The sequence below is a fragment of the Panthera onca genome, chromosome B3 (assembly GCF_046562875.1).
Source record: "Panthera onca isolate mPanOnc1 chromosome B3, mPanOnc1 haplotype 2, whole genome shotgun sequence".
NCBI classification, from domain to species: Eukaryota; Metazoa; Chordata; class Mammalia; order Carnivora; family Felidae; genus Panthera; species Panthera onca.
In genome coordinates, this window is record NC_138344.1 from 142,317,705 (window position 1) to 142,329,320 (window position 11,616).

General features: G+C 36.6%; 1 long non-coding RNA gene and 9 other non-coding genes across 10 annotated transcripts; all 10 read left to right on the plus strand.

Annotated features, from left to right (window-relative positions):
• The first annotated feature begins 275 nt into the window (after positions 1 to 275).
• On the plus strand, positions 276 to 349 carry LOC132670628 (small nucleolar RNA SNORD113/SNORD114 family). Its single transcript, XR_009606853.1, has one exon. It is a non-coding gene; the product is annotated as a small nucleolar RNA SNORD113/SNORD114 family (small nucleolar RNA).
• Positions 350 to 1,196: 847 nt separating this feature from the next.
• LOC132670584 (small nucleolar RNA SNORD113/SNORD114 family) lies at positions 1,197 to 1,268 on the plus strand. Its single transcript, XR_009606814.1, has one exon. It is a non-coding gene; the product is annotated as a small nucleolar RNA SNORD113/SNORD114 family (small nucleolar RNA).
• A 1,583-nt stretch (positions 1,269 to 2,851) lies between these two features.
• On the plus strand, positions 2,852 to 2,926 carry LOC132670610 (small nucleolar RNA SNORD113/SNORD114 family). Its single transcript, XR_009606838.1, has one exon. It is a non-coding gene; the product is annotated as a small nucleolar RNA SNORD113/SNORD114 family (small nucleolar RNA).
• Positions 2,927 to 4,080: 1,154 nt separating this feature from the next.
• On the plus strand, positions 4,081 to 4,154 carry LOC132670626 (small nucleolar RNA SNORD113/SNORD114 family). Its single transcript, XR_009606851.1, has one exon. It is a non-coding gene; the product is annotated as a small nucleolar RNA SNORD113/SNORD114 family (small nucleolar RNA).
• Positions 4,155 to 5,049: 895 nt separating this feature from the next.
• LOC132670591 (small nucleolar RNA SNORD113/SNORD114 family) lies at positions 5,050 to 5,121 on the plus strand. The gene has a single exon (XR_009606821.1). It is a non-coding gene; the product is annotated as a small nucleolar RNA SNORD113/SNORD114 family (small nucleolar RNA).
• A 715-nt stretch (positions 5,122 to 5,836) lies between these two features.
• LOC132670621 (small nucleolar RNA SNORD113/SNORD114 family) lies at positions 5,837 to 5,909 on the plus strand. The gene has a single exon (XR_009606847.1). It is a non-coding gene; the product is annotated as a small nucleolar RNA SNORD113/SNORD114 family (small nucleolar RNA).
• A 1,142-nt stretch (positions 5,910 to 7,051) lies between these two features.
• Positions 7,052 to 10,988, plus strand: LOC144616520 (uncharacterized). Its single transcript, XR_013555878.2, has 4 exons — positions 7,052 to 7,617; positions 8,529 to 8,613; positions 9,506 to 9,591; positions 10,376 to 10,988. It is a non-coding gene; the product is annotated as an uncharacterized LOC144616520 (long non-coding RNA).
• LOC132670600 (small nucleolar RNA SNORD113/SNORD114 family) lies at positions 7,933 to 8,005 on the plus strand. The gene has a single exon (XR_009606830.1). It is a non-coding gene; the product is annotated as a small nucleolar RNA SNORD113/SNORD114 family (small nucleolar RNA).
• Positions 8,964 to 9,037, plus strand: LOC132670599 (small nucleolar RNA SNORD113/SNORD114 family). The gene has a single exon (XR_009606829.1). It is a non-coding gene; the product is annotated as a small nucleolar RNA SNORD113/SNORD114 family (small nucleolar RNA).
• LOC132670585 (small nucleolar RNA SNORD113/SNORD114 family) lies at positions 9,933 to 10,008 on the plus strand. The gene has a single exon (XR_009606815.1). It is a non-coding gene; the product is annotated as a small nucleolar RNA SNORD113/SNORD114 family (small nucleolar RNA).
• Positions 10,989 to 11,616: the final 628 nt, after the last annotated feature.

Genomic DNA, 11,616 nt, shown 5'->3' on the forward strand with positions numbered 1-11,616 from the left:
GGTATTCCCTGTGTTATTCCAAATATTAAATACAGTCAAAGAAGGCAAAATCCACCAGTGTTAAATACCAGATTGATACGGCACATTAAGTTGATGAATCCATTAATGTAAATCTTGAGGTCAGCTTTTGAAACAAAGAGTTAGTCTCTGGAAAAGTTTGGAGAGATAAAGGCTGTTAAGGGATCTTGTATTTATGTGTTTTTAATTCTGCTACTTATGAATTTTGTGAAGCCGTAAGCAAATGTTTATGAGAATAACAAGAAAGAGGCCTAATCATGAACAGTGATGGTGAATGGTGGTGGATGAGTCACGGACAATGAATACTACATGTCTGGATTCCGAGGTCCAGCATAATACGTAGTGTATTCTGTTTATTTAATCCTATAGACAGATGTTAGGTTTATGTCCAATATAGGAACTTGGCTGATAGCCTTTGATTTATTATTGTTAATGGACAAATTGTAGGACTATGAAAGAAATACAAATAATAAATAAGAAAGGGTGAAGCATTGTTCAACTATGAACATATGTGGGCAGGCATGAGATATTATTAACACAATTGAAAACACTGAAGCTCATTAAGGAATAGATGGATTAGGAGTGTCACCTGTTTGACCAAGGATCATGTTGACACAGGTAGTTAAGAGTCAGTTTTTTGTTGTGGATCTATTTCAAGTTTGCTGCTGTTTATTTTGTTAAGATGAAAGTATTTACACAAGGAATCATTATAAATTCCTGAGTGAGTGGGTAAAAAAATGTGGAAATATAGGATCAATGGGAATAAAAATGTAACTTTTTTTTTTTTAATCAGTTATGCTTTGTTCTTCTCAGAACGGACACACTTGACCTGATTCAAGTAGCACGACCCGGTGGCAGAGGGACCGTTGTGCGTAAGAGTCGGAGTTCTTGTCTGGCTTTCAGTGATTTTTTTTTTTTTGCAGGGTGTTCACTGTGTTTTTGAAAAGTGCCATATTGAATAAAGATGGTCAGCTGTAGCCCTGCGTATAAACGTTGAAATGATATGAAATGTAAAAACATAGGATATTTAAAGAAAGCGATATATAGACATGGAAAAATTTCTATGTACAGAATAGGGACTTCAGGGCTGTCTTTGGTGATAACTGGGTTTCAAAATAATTAGTGAATTAATGAATTAGCCAATAAACACTGTAGAAATGAACAAATAGGGACAACACTGGATCAGTGATGACCACTGATGGCATATGAGTCATCCATGATGAATATGTGTCTGGAACTCTGAGGTCCAACACAGATGGATTCTGGTCCATTGCCCCTGTTTCGAGTGATCCTATAGACACATGTCAGGAATACACAAGCAACTTCTCTTGGCCTTTACATTCATGCACTTCTATTTTTTTTAATATATTTTTTTAAATTTTTTTTAACATTTATTTTATTTTTGAGACAGAGCATGAATGGGGGGGAGGGGCAGAGAGAGAGGGAGACACAGAATCGGAAGCAGGCTCCAGGCTCTGAGCCATCAGCCCAGAGCCCGACGCAGGGCTCGAACTCACGGACCACAGATCGTGACCTGAGCTGAAGTCGGACGCTTAACCGACTGAGCCACCCAGGCGCCCCCATGCACTTCTATTTTTATAATTAGTTCAATTAAATCATCAATGAGCATATATATAAATAACGATGAAGGTAGTGGAACTTTGCCCAATTAATGAAATGTGTGGCTTGGCGAGAAATGCTATTACTACATATTGAAAACAAAGATCTTTTATGAAAGGTACATACACATCTATTTTGTGACAATTATATATTTGTATGTAATAGTTTCCTGTCAGGGACAAGATCAATATTGTTCATTCACTTCAGAAAAAATATAAAATATACATTATCCCAAATCACTACCTGCCTACATGACTGAATGAAAGATGGACACGGGGATGAATGAACACAAGGTCTCCATCTTTTATCATCATCTGCTTTGTCTTGTCCACCTTAGAATGGTCCCACTCGGCTGATTTAGACATTCCTCCATAGTCACGAGCCCTATGGATGCATCTGTGTGTGAAGAGCACAGAACAAAACGTGAGTAATCGTCAGAATTCTTTTCTTGGTTTTGTGGTTTAAAAAAAATGTCTTCGCATTATTAAAAAGTGTGAAATATGATCAGTAATTTCCAAACCTGTTAAAAAGAAAAATGATATTAATAGGAAGCAGTATATTAATTTGGAAATTTTGAGGGCATTGAGGAAATATATGTCTGCGTGAAGCAATTCTATACACAGATATTAGAGATATTCAAGGGTCTAGTTTCAAATTTTTGACCTCCTAGGTACTCATCATTATTATTATTATTATTATTTTAATGTTTAGTTTATTTTTTTTTTTTCAACGTTTTTTATTTATTTTTGGGACAGAGAGAGACAGAGCATGAACGGGGGAGGGGCAGAGAGAGGGAGACACAGAATTGGAAACAGGCTCCAGGCTCCGAGCCATCAGCCCAGAGCCTGACGCGGGGCTCGAACTCACGGACCGCGAGATCGTGACCTGGCTGAAGTCGGACGCTTAACCGACTGCGCCACCCAGGCGCCCCAATGTTTAGTTTATTTTTGAGAGAGAGAGAGAGAGACAGAGCACGAGCAGGGGAGGGGCAGAGAGAGAGGGAGACACAGAATCCGAAGCAGGCTCCAGGCTGTGAGCCGTTGGCAAAGAGCCTGATGTGGGGCTCAAACCCACGAGCCGTGAGATCATGACCTGAGCTGAAGTTGGAGGCTCAATCGACTGAGCCACCCAGGCGCCCCCTTATTTTATTATTAATAGTGAATTGAATTAATAAAAACACGTAGACATGATTGAAGATAATCAGGGATATACCTGGATAAATGATAACAAGTGGAGGCATAGGAGTCTTGGATGATGAACCCTCCACGTCCGGAACTCTGAGGTCCAGCACAGAAGAAATCTAGTCCTTTCTCCCCATTTGAAGTGATCCTCTAGAGAGATGTCAGGCATATGCGAGGATCATGTTCCTGGCCTTTGTGTACATGAATATTTAAAAGTATTATTATAAAAAATAAATAGTGGAAATATAGAGACCATACTGGTGGATGCCAGAGGGGAGGGGGCCAAGGGAAGGGGTTGAGGGTAAAGGGGAGAGGGAGGTACAGGCTTCCAGTTATGGAATGAGTGAGTCCCAGGAGGTACGGTGTAGGGAACACAGGCAACGTACACAGTATTGTAATAGCGTTGGATGGTGACTGGTGGTATCTCCCATTGTGGTGAGCACAGTGTTACATATATAGAGTTGTAGAGAGTTATCGAATCACTACGTTGTATACTTGAAACTAAAGTAACATTGCGTGTCAACTGTACTTCAGTAGAAAAAAAAATCGATAGTAGGATAAATGAAAATGTAAATGAGCAAATATAAAGAGGGTTGAATACGATTTACGGTTAAAATATATAATAAGGAAATATGACTGGAATGGAAAATAAAATGATCAAATATGTATACGTCTTGAGCGAGAACGACAAGACAGTGTTAATAGTTAGAGTGAGTTAGAACTTTGAGATTGAATTTATTAAGAGAAAAATAAATATTACCACAAATTAATACATGCCCAAGGGACTATGCAAACAAATCGTGGAACCTATGAATCAATGGAGAGAAAGTCTTGACATTTTAGTCTGCTTGGACTGGATGCTGGAAGCGATTTCAGCATGTGCAGTCATCAAAATAGTCATGGTGCCTCTGTGTAAGGAAAGAGACCAAAGTGAGCAATGGCCGACGTTGTCATCTTGGATTTGGTCATTTGTTTAAGGGTCTTTATGGTATTATTAAAAATTATTAAATTAATTTAAAAGTTTACGATGACCTATGATAAATAAGATATCAAACATTATGTTGATTTATGACGTACAGGAATGAGGTCTATTAATGAAAGAAGTATAGTCTGTGGGAAATGATTCTGTAAACTGATGTTAGGGACATTCAAGAATCTGTTCTTGTGTTTTTATGCCAGGTATTATTTTTATTATCATAAACAAATTCATAATTTAATTGATCCAAATGTAGACATGAACAGAGAAAAATAGACTCAGGCAGGGATCAGTGAGGATGGCTGGAAGCATAGGAGTCAAGGATGATGAAAATATGTGTCTGGAACCCTGAGGTCTCACGTGGGACATAATCACTCTCCTTCTTCTGCTGAAATTGGCTCTATGAAGAGATGTCAGGAATACACAAAGATTGTATTCTTGTACTGATTTCATAGACTTAGATTCGTTATTATTAATGGAATAATGATAGAACTATTAAAGAATATAAGTGGAGAAAGTGAAGCCCGGTCCAGTTATGAATATATGTGGTGAGACAAAAGATATCATTAATCATTTTAAAACCACTGATAATCATTAAGAAATTAATGGATCAAATGGCTAAAGATCCTATAGACACTGATGAGGAAGAGTGAGTTTTGTTTTTCTGGGTCAATATTTAGATTGAGTTTCTCCTTTGTAAAGATAAAAATACACATTAAGAAGAAGTAATAAATACCTAATTAATAAAACTCAGAAAGCAAGGATCAATGGTGATTAGGTCTCATTTTTTTTTTTTTTTTACCATTACTCTGTTCTGTATTCCTCAGAACGACGCACTTGAGCTGAGTTAGCATCTTCCATGGTCAAGAGCTCTATGGTTGCCTCTCTATAATAGGACAGAAATTAATGTGAGTAACGGTTGAGGTTATTTTCTTGGTTTCAGTATTCTACTTTAAGGTTATTTGTATAAAGGTGCAAAGAATTTTTAAAGAACGCAAGTATACAATTGTGTAAGTATGGGATACAGTTACAGTAATAAATATGGGATATAGTTAACATTATTTTGATAGATGTATATAAGAAAAACAGGTAATAATGAGAAACATGGATGTGAGAATAGTTCTATATATAGACTACGGACACAAAGACTCTTCTTGGGTTTTTATGAATGATAGCATTTAAAATTGTTATTAGTGAAATAATTCTATAATCAATAAACCCGTAGAAATGAATGAAGAAAATAAGGGACAATATTGGATCGATGATGACCAGTGATGGCGTATGAGTCATATATGATGAATACGTGTCTGGAACTCTGAGGTCCCATGTGAAAGAAATCTAGTTCAGTACCTCTATTTGAATTGACCCTTCAAACTGGACATCAGGAATGTACAAAGAAAAATCGCATCATTATGATTTGGAATTGACAGCCAATGGACCGTTTTGTCAAGTGTGTTTTGTCTCTGATGCAAAGGTGGTAATAGAACATTATAAGTTACAGCCAGTTGTTGTGTGAGTCACTTCCACATTTGACATTTGATTTATTAAGAAGAAATATATTAACATAGTAAATACCTGAACGACTACATAAATGAATGGTATAATCTATGAATCAATGGATAAACATCTTGATTTTTTGTCATCTGCTCTGCTCTTTGCTCTCAGAATGGACACACTTGAGCTGATTTAAGGATTAACCCACAGTCATCATGTTTATGTTGGCATCTCCCTGTTAGGAGCATGGAGATCAATGTGAATCATAGTCAAAATTCTTCTCTTGGTTTAAGCGGTACAGAGAAGGCCAACCATGCCAATGTGCAGTATTGGATTGATATGAAACATTAAAATGGTTAATCCCTAAAGAAACAAACACTAAGTTCAGTTAATCAAAAGGATTTAGTCTATTTATATATGATATTATTGAGAAATGTTAGGGATATTGAAGGATCTTCTTTTTTGGTGTGATTTATGCATATTTCTTTATTAATGAATTAGTCAGTAAAGAAGCGCAGATGAGAGTGGACAGAAAGACAGCCAATCATGGACCAGTGATGATGACTGCTGGTGTCTGACTCATGGAAGATGAATAATGAGTGCGGAACACTGAGGGCCAACCCAAAAGGAACCTAGTCTATTCCCCGTATTTCCAGTCATACTATAGGCAGAGGTCTAGAGGCAGGACTATAATCTTTTTCTTGGTCTTTGTGTTCATGAATTATAAAACTATAACTACGAAAGAATCAATGGCAGAATAAATTAGCAAATGTATAAATGAATAAAGGTGAAGAGGATGAAGCATTGTTCTTTACTAAAATATATAGTCAGGGAAATGAATATTAATATTCACTGGAATGGATAATAAATGGGCCAAGTGTATTACATATTTGAGTACTTGTGACATGGATGGTGATAGGTAGTAGGGTATCACCCCGAGTCAGTTGTGAGTTTGAGGTTTGTTGTATTGAGAGGAAAATAAATATTACCACAAATTAATAAACGCTTAAATGACTAAGGACATGAAAGATGAAAATTGTGGGTCAGTGGGGACAGCGTCTCATTTTGTAAAAATCATTGTGTCTTCTTGGTACTCTTCAGAATGGACGCACTGATCTGATTTTAGCTTCTGCTGTGCTTCAAATTGTGTTGTCTCTGTCAGGAGAGAGAACAAAGTGAGTAACAGTCAAAGATCTTAGCTTGGTTTTAATCATTTGTTTAAGAGTGTTTCCGGCATTGTTAAAAAGCATTAAACATCATAAAAAAGTTATCCAAGGCACAATAATAGATTTAATAGGAAACATTCTTACTGTTGATTAATCAAAGAAATGGAAAAAATATGGTGTATATGGGAAAGGATTCTATAGAACAGCGTTAAGGATATTCAAGGATCTCGTGCTCATGTTTTCTTGAATAATGTCTCTGAATTAATGATTTAATTGAGGACAAATGTAAAACAAATGAAGAGAGTGAGGATCTAGAATGGACCAGTAATGATGACTGGTGGTGTACCTCATCTGTTTCCTGTTTGAAATGATCCATTGGACAGATGTCAAGAATATACAGATACCAGGTTCTTATTTTAGATTCACAAATTTCGATTTACTATTACTAATGAATCAATGGTAGAACCATTAAACAAATATAAATATATAAGTAAAGAAGAGGATGAAGTGATTTTCAATTATAAACATATGTAATGAGGCAAAAAATATTATTAATAAAAATTGAAAACACTGATGTTCATGAAGAAATAGATGGATTAAGAACGTTGTCTCTCATTTAAGATCATGTTGGGGCGCCTGGGTGGCTCAGTCGGTTGAGCAACCGACTTCGGCTCAGGTCATGATCTCACGGTTTGTGAGTTCGAGCCCCGCGTCGGGCCCTGTGCTGACAGCTCAGAGCCTGGAGCCTGCTTCGGATTCTGTATCCCCCTCTCTCTCTGCCCCTCCCGCACTCATGCTCTGTCTCTCTCTGTCTCGGAGATAAATAAACATAAAAAATAATTTAAAAAAAAAGATCATGTAGACACTGTTTAGTAGGAGTCAATTTTCTTGTTCTCGATCATATCCAAGGTTGAGATGATTCCTCTTGTTAAGAGAAAAAACATATTTATGAAAAATTAATAAATGTACCAATGAGTAACTGAAATGCAGAACTCAAGGGTCAGTAGAGATAAGATCTGTTTTGGTTTTTGTTCTTTTGTTGTTAACTAATCACCTGTTCTGCTCTGTACTCCTCAGAATGGACACACCTGAGCTGATTTAACATCTTTCATGGTCACGAGCTCTATGGTTGCATATGTGTGTTAGGAGCATGGAGACCAGTGTGAGTAGTAGTCAAAGTTTCTTGATTTGGGTGGTTTGTTTAAGGGTAGTCACCATATTATTAAGAAAAGTGTATAGTAGACTGTAGAGTAGTCGTAAGTGTGACATTGAGGTGGTGCCTTATATTGATTGTTGCACGTACATAAAACTGAGGTTAATTACTGAAAGAGATTGATGCAAGAATGATTTTCTATACAGCGTTGGGACATAAAAACCCTTCTTGGGTTTGTGTGAATCGTAATGATTAGAAACTATTATTAGTGAAGTAATGACTAGTGAATAAATAGAAATAAATGAAGAAAAAGAGGGGCAATAACGGATCGATGATGACCACTGGTGGCGTATGAGTCATATGTGAATGAATACGTGTCTGGAACTCTGAGGTCCAATAGAAGAGACATCTAGTCCGTTCCCTTTGTTGAAAAGGATTCTACACGCAGATGTCAGGAATACACAAAGATTTTTTTTTTTTTTTGGCGGGGGGGGGTCTCTGTGCTCATGGTTTTTCATTCCATTATTTTAATTGGATAAGTGAGTTGAAAAAAAAAAGAGAGAAAGAAAGAAAGAAGTAAAGAAAGATAAATGAAGTGAAGCAGTGTCTAATTATAAAACTACGTGATCAAACAAGAAATGCTTATTAATATATCTTGAAAACCCTGAAGTCCAATGAGAAATGAGGTGCCTATGACTGTTACCTCTTGGGTAGGGATAATATAGACAGTACAAGTTATAGACAATGTTTATGTTCTGGGTCTGTGGCGAGCTCAAAAGTGGTTTCTTAAGAGAAAATGAAAGAAATATACTTTGAATTAATGATCACATAAATGACCGTCTGAACTAAAGATGAAAAGCAAACATCAATGGAGAGAAGGTATAATTTTTGTATCACCTGTTCTGATCTGTACTCCTCAGAATGGACTCGCTTGAACTGGTGGAAGCATCTTCCATGGTCCTGAGCTCCTGGCTGCATCTCTTTATTAGGAGCATAGAGACCAGTGTGAGTAATAAAGTTCTTGTCTTGGTTTGGGTTTTTTGTTTGTTTGTTTGTTTGTTGAAGAGTGTTCACTGTGTAACAAAGTTGGAAATAAAATCAGATAAGGCCACCTGTAGCCTAGTGATAAACCCAGGATAGATGGGAAGCATTATATCGATGGGTGCATATATGAAAAACTGAAGATATTAATGAAAGACATATACTGATATATGAGAATGATTCTATATACAGATTAAGGATACTAGAGCTCTTTCTCAGTGTTTTGGGAGTCATGGTGTTTAAAAGTACAATCAGTGAGTTAATGAATTCATCAATAATTATTGTAGAAATGAAAAGAGGACGTGGGCTAATCTTGGATCGATGATGACGACCAGTGGCATATGAGTCATATACATGAATATTACGTGTCTGGAACTCTGAGGTCCAACACAAAAGAAATATGGTCCATTTTCTCTTTTTGAAATAATTCTATAAACAGATGTCAGGAGTATGCAAGGATTTTGTCTTGATCTTTGTGTTCATGCATTTGCAAACTATTATCATAACCGGACCAAAAGAAAACACATAAAAAATGTATACAGATGAATAAGGTTAAGCATTATCCAATTATAAAAAAATGTATGGTAAGGCAAGAAATATTGTTGATATATGTTCAAAACACTGATATTCACTAGGAAATAAATGGCATAAGGGTGTTACATTTTAAGGGTGGTACAGGTGCTGTTACTGATAGTCAGGGTTCTGTGTCAGTGACAAGACTGATATTGTTTGCTTAAGGGAAGGTAAAATGTTATCCCAAATAACTTCCCAAATGATTGGCTAAATAAAAATTCAAGAACCAACGCAGATAATGTCTCAACCTATTTTATTACCGCCCCTGCTCTGCACTCCTTAGAATGAATACCCTCAAGCTGATGTAAACATCTTCCACGGCCATGAACTCCATAGTTACATCTCTGCATTACGAGCATGGAGATCAATGTAAGTCGTAGTCAAGGTTGTTGTCTTGGTTTCAGTCTTTTTTTTTTTAAGGCATTCAGGCATTCACTGTATGATTTTAAAAATACGAGGTATAATTTTGGAAGATTAACCATGACCCCGATATAAATAGGGGGTTGCTATGAAGCATTGTTTTGGTTAATCCTTCTATGCAACACTGAAATAAACCAATGAAAGAGATGTATTTCCGTGAGTAATAATTCTATAGACAGATATTTAAGGATCGTACTGTCATGTTTTATGACTTCAGGTATTTATTATTATTAGTGGCTTGATGAATTAATAAAATTCGTGTAGACACAAATTACAATGAGGGCCAAGTCTGGATCAATGATGACTACTGGTGGCGGTATGAGTCATGGATGATGACTATTCCATGTCTGGAACTCTGAGGTCCAACACTAATACAACAGAAATCTAGTTTATACTATTCTATACTATGTGAGAGGTATGTAAGGATCTTTTGCTTCTAATTTTATGGCTCATGGATTATGATTATATCAATATAAAAGAGTCCATGGAGGGCTCCATCAAGATGTTTAAATGATTAACCATGAAAGAGTGAGGCGTATTCCAAAGTATGAGAAGACGTAGTAAGGAAAGCAATACTATCAATATAGTCTGGAATGGATAATAAAGAGAAAAGTAAGCAAAAACACCGTAAATGAGGAAATATGAAATGCCTGAGGGAATGAAAGCAGAATACAAAGGACCAATGGATAGAAGATCTCAAACTTGATTTTCTACTTGCTCTTACACTCCTCAGAATGGGCACGGCCATGCCAATTTTGGCATTCTGTCATGGCCCCGAACTCGGTGGTGTCTTTGGAGAACGGAGACCCTTGTGTGTGAGTAACAGTCGAACTTTTTGTCTTGGTGTGGGCAATTTTTAAGAGTGGTCAATGCATTTTTAAGAAGTAGGAGATAGAATCAAAGGCCAAACATGACCCGGTAATAAACATGGGACTGGTACAAAACATTATGTTGAGATGTCCACATGTGAAACACAGAGACCGATTTCAGAAACAGATCTAACGTCTGTGGGAAATGATTTCATAGATAGCTATTAGGGATATCAAGGCTCTTATTCTGGGTTTTTTGGATTCATGTATATTTCTTCATGAGTAAGTAGTGAATTGATGAATAAGTCAATAGACAAAATATAAAGGAAAAGAATTCACAAGCTTGGGCCATTGATGGTTCCTGGTGGCGTAAGAGTCAAGGATGACAAATGATACATGTCTGGACCCCTGTATGGAAGGTGTTGAATCAATACATTGTACACCTGAAACTAATATTACACTATATGTTAATTAATCAGAATTGAGATAAAAACTTAAAAAATAAAATAGTTCATATTCATTTCCCCCTTTTTTTCCATCTACTTTCTACTTTACGGAATGGATACACTCAAGCCGATAATCATTCTGTAATGATCAGGACCTTGATGGTTCAATGTGAGTAATACTCCAAATTCAATGGGGGTTGTCTGTATAGGGTATTCAGAGTTGTCTGCGTGATTGAAAAGTATGGAATATAACTTGTGGGGATGAGCCCTGGGTGTTATATGTAGGGGAAGATCGCTGGAATTTACTCCTGAAATCATTATTGCCCTATACGCTAACTAACATGGATGTAAATAAATAAATAAATAAATAAATAAATAAATAAATAGTATGGAATATAATCAAAGAAAGCCACATGAGGACCAGCGATGAGATTGTGTCACAAACCAAGGTTCATGATATATCTGATTTAGCACAACACATCCTTTTAAAAAAGGAGTTCTAATCTTTTAGTTCTGAAGGTATGGGACCCAGAGTAAACTGCCTGCCACTCCTAGTTGTTTTTCTTTTTTTAGTTTACTTATTTATTTTGAGAGAGAGAGAGAGAGAGTCAGAGAGACAGAATCCCAAACAGGCTCTGCACTGACAGGACATGGGGTTTGAACTCACAAGCCGTGAGATCATGACCTGAGCAGAATATCAAGAGTCGGAAGCTTAACCA